The sequence below is a fragment of the Apis dorsata genome, unplaced genomic scaffold (genome assembly GCF_000469605.1).
Source record: "Apis dorsata unplaced genomic scaffold, Apis dorsata 1.3 scaffold_840, whole genome shotgun sequence".
Lineage (NCBI taxonomy): Eukaryota > Metazoa > Arthropoda > Insecta > Hymenoptera > Apidae > Apis > Apis dorsata.
Window position 1 is genome coordinate 302,751 of NW_006263966.1, and position 11,509 is coordinate 314,259.

Here is an 11,509-nt window from a genome sequence, read left to right on the forward strand (position 1 = left end):
GAAGGAGTATAAGCTTTTGTGTATGGATCAACGAAGAAATGGTTACAGAGGTCCTTCTTTGCTGAAGTTTGGCAAAGATGCTCGACAAAGATCAGGAATGCTTGACAAACATCTTCGAGTGTTTACGTGTAGTTTGCACGGTTGATAAAACCTCGATTGTACTTGTCGAGCGTACTTGATAGTTTCTCGAGAGATTTTATTAAAATTTCTTTCAAGTGTGAATTTTTGATCGTAAATTTCGTTGGAAGACATAATTCGATGGTTTAGCAGATAAGGATTTAATAACACATACGTGATAGGATTATTAGATTGTGGATTTTTATGCAATTGTAATCAATTATATATATACAATTTATGGATAATATTTATTTGAGATATCAGTAATTTTATATTTTTAATTTTTTATAACAATAATTTTTTCAAAGTTTTTTTCATTTAAAAAATTAGTTGATACTTAGTTTATTTAAAAAATTGATAAAAACATAAAAATTCCAAATTAAAAGTTTTTTTTTTTAAAATTACGATTCGCAACTTATTTAATAAAAAATACAAAGATCTTTTTCTCACAAATTCTAAATTTTGTAAATATTTATTTATACTATATTTTCACACATAATAATCTATTCACCAATATCAAACTTAATGTCATCCACACATTACAATATATCGTTCGAAAGAGCCAAAAATTTGTAGTTACGAAATTATGTAATATCAAACCGCAAAAGCCTCAAGTGTCTTTAAAGCTGTTGATTTATGTATCTGCATATTGAATCAGTTTATAATATCATTGTATTCACGTTAAAATTTCGAAGATCGTAAAAAGGGATTCACAAATCGTGACAGAATCAGAGTGTTTTAGTGTTTTATGTTAAATTCAACTGTGCAAAGTTTTCAGTTTTATGTGTTAAAGTTCTTGGAAAGATATGGTGTGTCAAGTCATTTTACGTTCTCGAAAGAGAACGTATTTCAAACAATTTCAATGTGACAACGATCGTAAACTGACTGTTTGCTGGTCTGATTGCCGCGTAACAGGCGCAATGTTAAGGTTTCTCTAAACGAAGGATATAGCAAGATATGGTTATATTGGCACTGGTTATTACTACGCCTTGTACAATCTACGTGTTGTATTGAACATAATATTATTATATTTTGCCAATTAATTAATGTTAATTAGTGATAAACAAGAGTGTTATTATATACCGTGTTTATTAAATTAGAGATGGAACTGTAAAGCTTCTCAAAGTTGTGAGAAAGTTTTTATGGTGGTTTAATTAAGATTCTGATTTATTATTGTGAATCACCACGATGAAATTGATATCTGTTATCTGTTAGAGAAAGATGAAACCAAAGATTCTGCTATTATTAATTGCTCTCTGCTATCTTTGAAATTATTCAAGTTTCGAAATGTTTTTGTATACGTATTTGAAGTTTTACACGATGTTTATTGTTGAAGTTAAATTAGAAATTATGTATTCAGTAGATTCAGATTTAAAAATAGTTTAATTTTTTATTTTAATGGAAGTGATAGAAAGTGATAGAGCTTTAATTTTTTTTTCTAATGTTTTAAAATTCTAGATATTTTGAAGTTTAATTGAAGTTTTATCAAATTCGAATACGAATTTTTGAATTCGACATTTTTTGTAAAAATTGATTTTCTTTTACTCAAACATGATTCTAGAATATTTCTTTTAATAAAAATTAATAAAAATTTCTGACAATTTTTTTTTATGATATTTCCTTTAAAATGAATTTGTGTTTATAAACAATTTACAAGTCAAAGTTGTTTAATCTAACTCAGTTTTAAAAAAATAATTAAAAATATTATATCAAATCAGTGTAATAATTTACATATTGATATTAATATTATCAATATAATAAAATAGAACGTATTATATCAACTTTATAATTTTTAGATAATATTCAATTTTATTAGTTTAGAAAAAGTTAAGGAATTAAGAATTTTTAAGAAAACAATTGGAATCGATAACAAATTTTTTAATTTTACTACAATACAATTTTTATCATTTTTGTAAATGATAATGTAACATTTATTAGGAATCATTAGAAAAATTGGAATATTAATAAATTAATAAAATAACAAATAATTAATAAAAGAACAAAAGAAATTAATAAAATTTCATTCGTGAAAAGTTTGCTATAGAATTAAATAATTTATATCGAACCATGCCATTATAGAATGCAATTATCTTTCAAAATTTTCTGTTTTCTTATTCTATGCAATTTCTTGGCTTGCCTACAGTATTTGCGAGCATTTCTCTATCTTCTCACTTCCGCAGATGATTAAACATGGAATTTAATCCTGGTCCCTTCATCTTTGGCGTGTAGTTCGTTACGTTTGCGAATCATCCATTCATGTAGAGAACGACATCTTAGTGTTAGTTGCTAGACTTCGTGTCAATTTGTTTAGCATCATTCCATATTTATGCCTGGTCAGACATTCACGTTTTAAAGCTTTTCAGTTTATATTTTGTATCCAATTCAATGCCACAAACCTATTTTCAAACAAAAATAATTAAAGATGCTCTTTTTGAAATTATAACATGACACGATGAAAACAAAATTTTTTTATTTATAAATTTAAGTTTTCGATAAAATCAATAGATTCACTGTTGATCGAATTCTACGTTACGTGATTTATTCTAAATAAATAATAAATATTTCACGTGAAATTTAATTTTATATATTTGAATTATTTTTCGAAATTTTGCAATTGTCAAAATTCAAAATTTCATGATAATTAAAACTAAGATAAAAATATTGATCCTTTAATAGAATGAAAATAGTGTTTTTATTTATTTAGTTAGTTATTTATTTTGATTTGAGTTATCATGCCAAAGATTAATTATAATTTAAAATATATTACTTTAATAAAAATTCATTTTTTTAATTCATATTGTGAGTTTCTAATCTTTAATATAATATAATATTTTTCCTTTGTTATACAGTTGATATATTCAAATTTATTCAATTCTCTATAAAAATATAATTTTTAAATTATAGCATTAATATAAAAAATGAACGATATATTTTTTACTAAATTTCATAAGATATTATTGTACGCATATATAGTAAAGTACATATCAATTTAAATGACAAACATATACAATAAGCTCAATTAATTATAAACGTTAACTACTATATTACGTTTATATTTGTCTTCATTTGTACGTTATCTTTGTATTATTATTATCTATTATCACGTTTTTATTCGTTTTAATGAAACATACACATCATTCACATGTCTCAAAATCGATATTCTGAGGTACTATTACTTATACATCAACTTATACTTACTTATACATCAAGTTTTTATGTTATTTTAATTTTTCAGTGTGTTCACAGTATATATTATTTCAAATTTGAATAATTTTGACATGCGATGTTGATTCAGATGCAAATAAGAAAATAAAAGAATTACAAAATTTTGAGAAGGAAATAATACATAATAAAGTAATAGTGTGAAATGAATTAAATTTTGCAACATATAAAATAGATTTTGTGTGAAAATTTATTCGTAGTATATTTATGTAGGTAATAGGAATTCATATTTAAGAACGAATCAAATATTGTATTCAAGGAAATATTAAAATAAAATTTCGTAAAAAGAAAAAAAAAAACAATTTGAATCTCAGCTAAAAATGATTTTTTCCATTTATTATTATTTTAATAACAGAAATTTTATTCTTGATAAACTAATTTTCACTCTAAAATTAATAGTCATGTATATATTTTCCAATCTCTTATTTGAAAAAATGTTGTTACTTTATTTTTACATGTAAAGAAATTTTATTTATTTCTTAAATTTCAAATTCCACTCCAATTTTTTTTATAAAAATAATTACTACTAATTATTTTTATCTCTTGACACACAAATGATTTTCTTAACAAATTATTATCTCATTTTGTTCATCAACGAGAAATTTACGAAAAAGATGATCGCTTCTTCTTCTCATTCAAGAAATTTTAATTCTTTGTTTCATTCCAATTTTCTTCACCATTAACTATTACTTTCGACACATATAACATTATATTACATTATCATTATTATCGTATTGTAAAAACCTATATCAAAATAATTTATTCATCTTTAAAAATAAGAAAATTTTTAGCTTCTTAGAAATTTCACTTTAATTCGCACACTTTTTAAAATCGTTACAATCACGCATTCTTCATCGTTCAAGAAATTAATCTTGAATCGTCTTCGTCCAAATCGGATCCAAACCGCCACCCTCTTAAAATACGCAAGAAGGTTTCCAGGAAAAAGAAAGACTCGGCCGTGACACGCGCGATAGAGCAGGAGAGAGGGCGATCGAAATCTTATCGCCACGCTGGATCTCTTTAATCACCACCCCCGTTTTACTGCTTCGTGTATAGTTGCATAAAATGCGCGTCAGTCGCTCGCTACGTCAACGCCGTTGGATCGTGTTGTAAATTTAGCCCCTCCATCGATCGTGGAAACGATCGTGCCACGCTCTCTAAATTATCTCTCGTTTTCCATTTTCGTCCCTCATACTTCATTTAACGACCGGACAATCTAAGGAAATTCGAATGCTTGAGATAAACAATGCCGTTAAACTGGGGCGATTTCGTGCTAAAAGATTTCATTGGATTAAATTTTTTAAATGAAATGCTTGGGATTCGGAATCCATCGAATCGTTTGATCGTTGATGATCGATTTTTGAATATCCGTGAGGATAAATTATGAATTGGTACGTTGAATGTAGGTTATTGTAGATGATAAATGTATAAAAATTTTGTTATTGCACTCTGATTCAGAAATTTTGAAAGATATCGATACTTTTAGTTGGCACACGTAACGTAATTTCTAAATGCATTTAGAGTACTTCCATTTGGCAAAGTTTATAGAATATTTTAAAGTTTATATTTTCTTCAAAATTGGCAAAATTATAATGCAATATACATGTAATAATAATAAATATAAAGTAATATTACTTAATCTGATAAAGATATTAAAAATGATACGTACTAAGAATGAAATATATATAGTTCAAAGTTTATAAAGAGAGATTATATATCTGTTTATTCAAAAATAAATTATTTAATCAATATTAATTTATTACTAATTCAGTGATTATTAATAATAATTAGATATATTATAAATAGCTTATTTATGGATAAATATATATCATATAATTTTTTGGTTTGATTTAGTCCAGATTTTATTATATTTTTGCAATAATTTATAATTTTCTCACATAATTTTTAGAAATAATTAATTATTTGACAATAAAATATTGTTTCAAATAAAAAAACCATAAATGTTATGTAAATATTAATGATATAAAAAAAAAATATTTAGTAAAAAATTTCAATCATATTCACATGTATAATAAAAGAGTTAAATAATAAATTAACATAGAAAAAATATATATATATATAAAATGAATAACTATAAATTATACTTAAAGAAGTAAAATTCGTGACATTGAATGATGTTTGATGATGTATATCTAAATAACAGTTCATCATAATGGATTCTATTGTAAAGAGGGGGACGTTTCAATACTATTCGTGTACTAATGGCACAATATTCCACGAAAATATGAATTTAACTGCCAGTAGAGAAAGCTTTAGAAATGGATATAATATATATATATATATGATATTCATGTATTGTTTCAATCATGTATTGTTTTCTGACAAGAATCTCTACATCAATATCAACTCTCTTTGAATTATGAAGATCCTTATAACTCTAAAATAAACATATTCTTTTTGATTCTATAATATGCATATGTATATATAATATATATAATTATTTCAAAATTTATGACATTACGTTTTAAAATAGTGCACAATAAATTAATTTGCATACTGTAGAATTAAAATTGCGTGTAACCTTGCAAAGCAGCCTCTATGACCCGTTGAAATCATTATCGTGATTAATATTGTTCTATATAGGATATACTGACTCATTTATTAAAAAATTAATTAGTTTTTTAGAAATTAAGAAAGAAACACGAAGAAATTAAATTATTAGTTATATTTTTAAGATTTAAATCAGATAGAGTTCATAGTGTAATAAAGAATTTTATTTTACATATTGTTTAATATTTATTTTATTCTTTGATAATTTTTCCAGAAAAAAAATAATAAGTAAAAAAATAGTTGACAATCAAGTTTTCATAAAGTATATTACAAAAGAATTTGAATTATTCAAGTATTTTCAAATCGCTATTAAATATTTATTATTTATTTCTGTGAAAAAGTGAAATAGCAGAATGAATAATCAGGAATCAAGATGGTGAATGGTATTTGCAAATGACATAGACAATAAAGCTAATAAATCTATTTTTTATGCTGTCTAGAGACTCATTTGTATTTTATGCATTATCTATGGCCATTATAAGTTTTTTCTCAGGATTTTGAATTTTAAAATTCATTATAAAATAAAGATGGAATTTATTCTTGTCACTATAATTGTATTAATTAATTATTAGATCATATTTTCATCTATATATCAAAGGTGTCTCTATTTCTCATTTTATAAAATAGTAAACAAGATAAATTGCACTATCAATTTTTAATAAATTAATTTGACTCAAATATATCAGGGATTTTATTTCTTTTTTTTTTAATTATAATAGTATAAATATAATAATTATTAATAATAGTTTTATTCTTGATCACATTCTTGTTTATCAATTTGGATAAGATACATTTGATATGGTCTTTCTTTCTATTATCATAAGGAATTTTAACCTTGATTGTATTTTCGTTAATATATGGAGTATCATTCACACCATATAGCAAGAGGCTAGCAATTGGTCATCAAACAAGTTTGTTGTGGTGGAAGGAAGCTCTGATGAGTTCCTCGTCTTTATGGATGCACCTCATAGCTGTGCACTATCCTTCAGCTTGCAATTACCAGGGGTGACGAGCTGGATAAATTGCCCCGTCATCTTTTAATCAGTTCATTTAGCTAAAATACGGAAAACACGATCTTGACATTTCAAGGAGCAAGAAAATTTATTCTCGGACATCCTGTTATCGGTATAGATTAATGAACAGAATGAGTTCATTGAAAATGTCATTCAATGATAGAACTATCTAGTTGACCACTGCCTTTGTTTACTTGAGCTTGTAAATTTGTACTCAAAGGATTAAAACGTACAATGGACTTCAAAGTAATGAGTTGAATAAATTATTCTCCTATCTTTCAATTTTTACATTTATACTCAAAATTTTTGTTATCATTTAAGTTTTGAATTGAAAAATGTAATTCAAATTAATAATAAATATACTAAATAATTCAGATGGATTTGAAAATATTTGACATAAAAATAACAAATTTTAATTTCAATTTTAAAAAAATCTTCAGAGATGTTGATATAAGAATTAATTAGTTCATCAACTTTATTATATAGGAAATTTGATTACACAAGTAATGTCAAAAATTATAATTAAAACTTTGATAAATCTTATATATTTATTTTTTTTTAATTAATTTTATTATATACTAATTAATTACTATTAAATTTATTTATTTTACAATATTATACACTATTATTACAACTAAATCTTATAGATTTATTACTTATTTATACAAATGTCAATTTTTAAATAAAATACAAATCAAAGAAATAAAAATTGGAAATACAAGACTGATCAAATTTTTTTCTGATGCTTTCCTGTAATTCTAAAAGCATTGCACTTCTAATGCATTAATACGGTAGAATTCAAGTGACAGCCCTTCGATCGATCTAATAGTTATATCAAACAGAATTGATAATGTTAACGAGAATCGAAGTGTCGTCTAGCGGCTGTAGTAGGTACTATGGATCGGCATATAGACCGATCACAGTAATTGATCGTGGCCATCTAGCAGTAATAAAGGATACTAACGGTTGAACTGATGAAGCGTGACAATTTAATTGAAATAAGAAAAGCATTTCAGAGAAAAAGAAATTTTTCACTCTTCTTGTTATTAACATTAATGAATTATCATTCTATCATTGAATTATGAATAAAATCATTTCCTTTGAACACATGATCATGATATCCTCGCGAATTTACGTACTGATACTTATCAATAGGATTAAAGCATACAACAAAACTCGATGTCAATAATATTTAGAAACATTTATTATTTGACAAATTCATCGTTAACCATCAAGCTTTGTTTCGATTTATCGGTTTATTATGTTGATTCGAAAGTTTCAAAGTAATTGTACACATTTGGAAATGGAAACGTGCAAAATGTGGCATTGTACCACTTGCGCTCTTTCTTTTTGTCCTCGACACTACGCCCCATCATCCTCTAACCATCTCACGCTTAACCGCGCTCACCATGGCAAGTATAAATTATCACAAGCGGAAGTTAGTCCAACGAACTCTCCTTATCCTCTCGCGTGATAATAATTACTCTCTCTTTCTCGGCCGGTCGGGTGGAAATAGGTTCTTTAGTCCTCTGACGGGACACTTCGTAGATCGTGCTAGAGATCCCTCGTTTATTCGCGCCGAAACGATTATTCTTTACGTCCATTGGCCGCAGGGGGGAAGATACACGTGTCTGGTCGTGATTTAAACAGCAGATTCGAAAGTGACGATCGGTTTGGTGGGAAGGTGTCTCTTAAATTTTGTTCGAAACCGAGCTAGATTTCGGTTTTTAATGTGGAAGATTATAATTTGTGTTATGTTAATGTGATGATCGACTATTGTGATGAGAATTGAAATGATGATGAGGAAGATTTCTGGAACGTTGTTTGAATTTGAAATAAAAATGTTTGATTAGATATTGGTTTTAATATATTGAAAAGTATAATTTTTATTAGGATATTAGTATAATGGCTATTATTATAATGTAAGTTGAAATAGGAGGCGTCTTTTATATTATTTTAATTTCGATTTGAATCTTAGATTTTGGTTTTTAATAGAAAGAATTCTTCAAATTTGATTGAATTTGATATAATTCAAATTTCTTTTTTCTAATATAGATAAAAAGTGTAAGTGTTAGAAAAGAATATTTTAATTATATAACTAAACATAAATTTCTATTTATAACATTATATTGTATTTTAATATAATAAAATTTTTGCAATGTATGTTGTTATGTTGTAATCTTTTAATATTGTACTTTTAAATTTTTCATGATATAGATTTTTAGTTTGATCATTAATATTATTATGTTCCATTCAGATTTATATTTAATGTATATATTCATTTTATGTAATTTAATAGAATTAATAATCAGCAAGATATTTTATAAATGTAAAATATTATCTGTTAGAATAAATATACAAATACAATCCATCAATTAGTAAAAATAATATACATTCGAATATGTATGTCTTTTAATTATTATTATATTAGTTTTCCATTTATCCTAATAGTATATATATAAGAAAACAACAACACAAAACAAAATTTAAAAAATATTTCAATAAAAAATCAAAATATTAGAAAATTGTTTACGTAATAAAAAAAACTATTCGTTATATTATATTGGTGACATTTTATTTTACTTCCGACATTTTATTTCTCATATAAATTATAGATGTGTTTCCTCTATATTTATATTTCAAAAAAAATCGGGTGACAAAATTATATTTAATCGGATTCATCGATTATACAAAATTATTATTTATTTGTGTGTAAAATAATATTATTGTGGTATTATTAAATTTTCCAATGACTTTATTTATCCGTGTGGACAATGAAATAAAAAAACCGCAGACGTTGATTGGAAAATTTTTAAATGAAGATGAACACATATCAGTTTTAGAAAACAATATAAAAATATAAAATGAATAACAGGATCGAAGCGAAATGTAAATAAAGAACATTGAAAACGGTTCAAATAATTATAGAAGTCATGAAAATTTATTTTCTTATCAACAATTTATTAAAACGTTATGAAATAGATTTTAAAATTATAAAGTATAAAATTATATAAAAACATTTAATAACATTAAAACATTTATATAAAAAAATTTTATAATAACATTTTATAAAAACATTAATAAAAACATTTTTAAAGAAAAATATAATGTCATGCAGTTTTATAATACTAAATAATAATCTTAATAACGCTATCAAAAAATAGTCTCTAAAACAAGCCAAATTTTGTCTACTTTTATATCATTAACATTCTCTAATATCTCTCTAATTTTAATAATGACTCGATGATAAAATATTTCTAGAAAAATTATCTAAATTCCAAAAAATAATATTCCTCTAATGAATACACCGAAATAATCTTTTCACGTTTTACCTCGAACCATAAACAATAAAGATTATTCACCAACATTCACAGATTTAAGACCAATAATAACAGCAGAATTCCATGGGAAGATATCAGCATTAAGATTAAGCCGAGTCTCGTTAAGCCGGCATCGAGTTGCGAGGAAAGTTTGTTATTCCGGTTTAGAGCAGCGTAGACATAAAATTGAAAGGATAATTGGAACAACGGCGGGAGTGGGCGGTCGCGAATTAGGAGATACGGTGCCGCTATTATGCGCATCTTGCGGTGTAATCGGCCAGGCTAATGACTTAGCGCCGAATTATCGCGCGTCGCTCCACGTCCTCGTAAATCTACCGCCCTCTCTTCTCTCTAATTGCGCGGACGTTATTACCCGAAATTAGTTACGAATTTATCCCCTTTCTCCCCGCGGAAGAAGAAGAAGGAGAAAAAGAAGAAGGAAATACAAATTTAATCCGTTTGTGGCGGATGATATATTCGCCGTGTTAGAAATTGTTGGAAACTTTTTGGTTGGACAAGTATAAATATCCGTGGTCGAGTTAGAATTTTGTTGAACGTTGATTAGGAAGTTTTATTTGATTAGTTTTCTTACGTAGCTGGGTTTTTTTTTCACGAACATTTTCTATTTTGCAACCTTTAATTTTTTTTATACTAAAGTATATAGCGCGTTATAAGATGTACTTATAGTTATATTAAATGATTAAAATTTCAAAAATTTTGGAGTTTGGAAAAATTGAATTAGCTTAGAGATGAAGTTTGTAACTGTAGATTGTAAGATCTTCTTTAAATTATTTTGATTCTTAATATATTGATTCGCTATTATGATTGGAGATGCGACACTAGCGCCACGCAACTATTAACTACGAATACTTAATATACACTTATGTAGTTATTCATTTGTCCCTTTTTTAAATTATTCGTTACTTCAAATTATTATGTTTTTTTACAAATGAGATTTACGAAGCGGTTATATTATAGATAATAGGTCAAAAACATTTTGGAAAAAAAAGTTTCACTAACTTTGACACGTGGCACAAAAAAAACAATTAAATCAAGAACGAATAAGCATCACTGTGAAATGATGCTCTTTTGTTCCACGAGATGGCTCTAAACCACGAAGGAAAGAAAATTGTAACTTTTTATCAACTGTTTGTTTGCCAATCTTACGTCAGAAAATGGCGATGAACGAGATCGATGATCCTTGTTATTTTCGCGATTCTAAATCAAAAAAAAAAAAAAAAAAAAGAAGACAGAAGAACGAAAAAA

The 11,509-nt window shown here is 25.8% G+C and overlaps 1 protein-coding gene across 1 annotated transcript in view; it reads left to right on the plus strand.

Annotated features, from left to right (window-relative positions):
• The window catches only part of LOC102680486 (lachesin-like), a 176,061-nt gene that overhangs the window by 861 nt on the left and 163,691 nt on the right, over positions 1–11,509 (plus strand). The window lies entirely within an intron of this gene.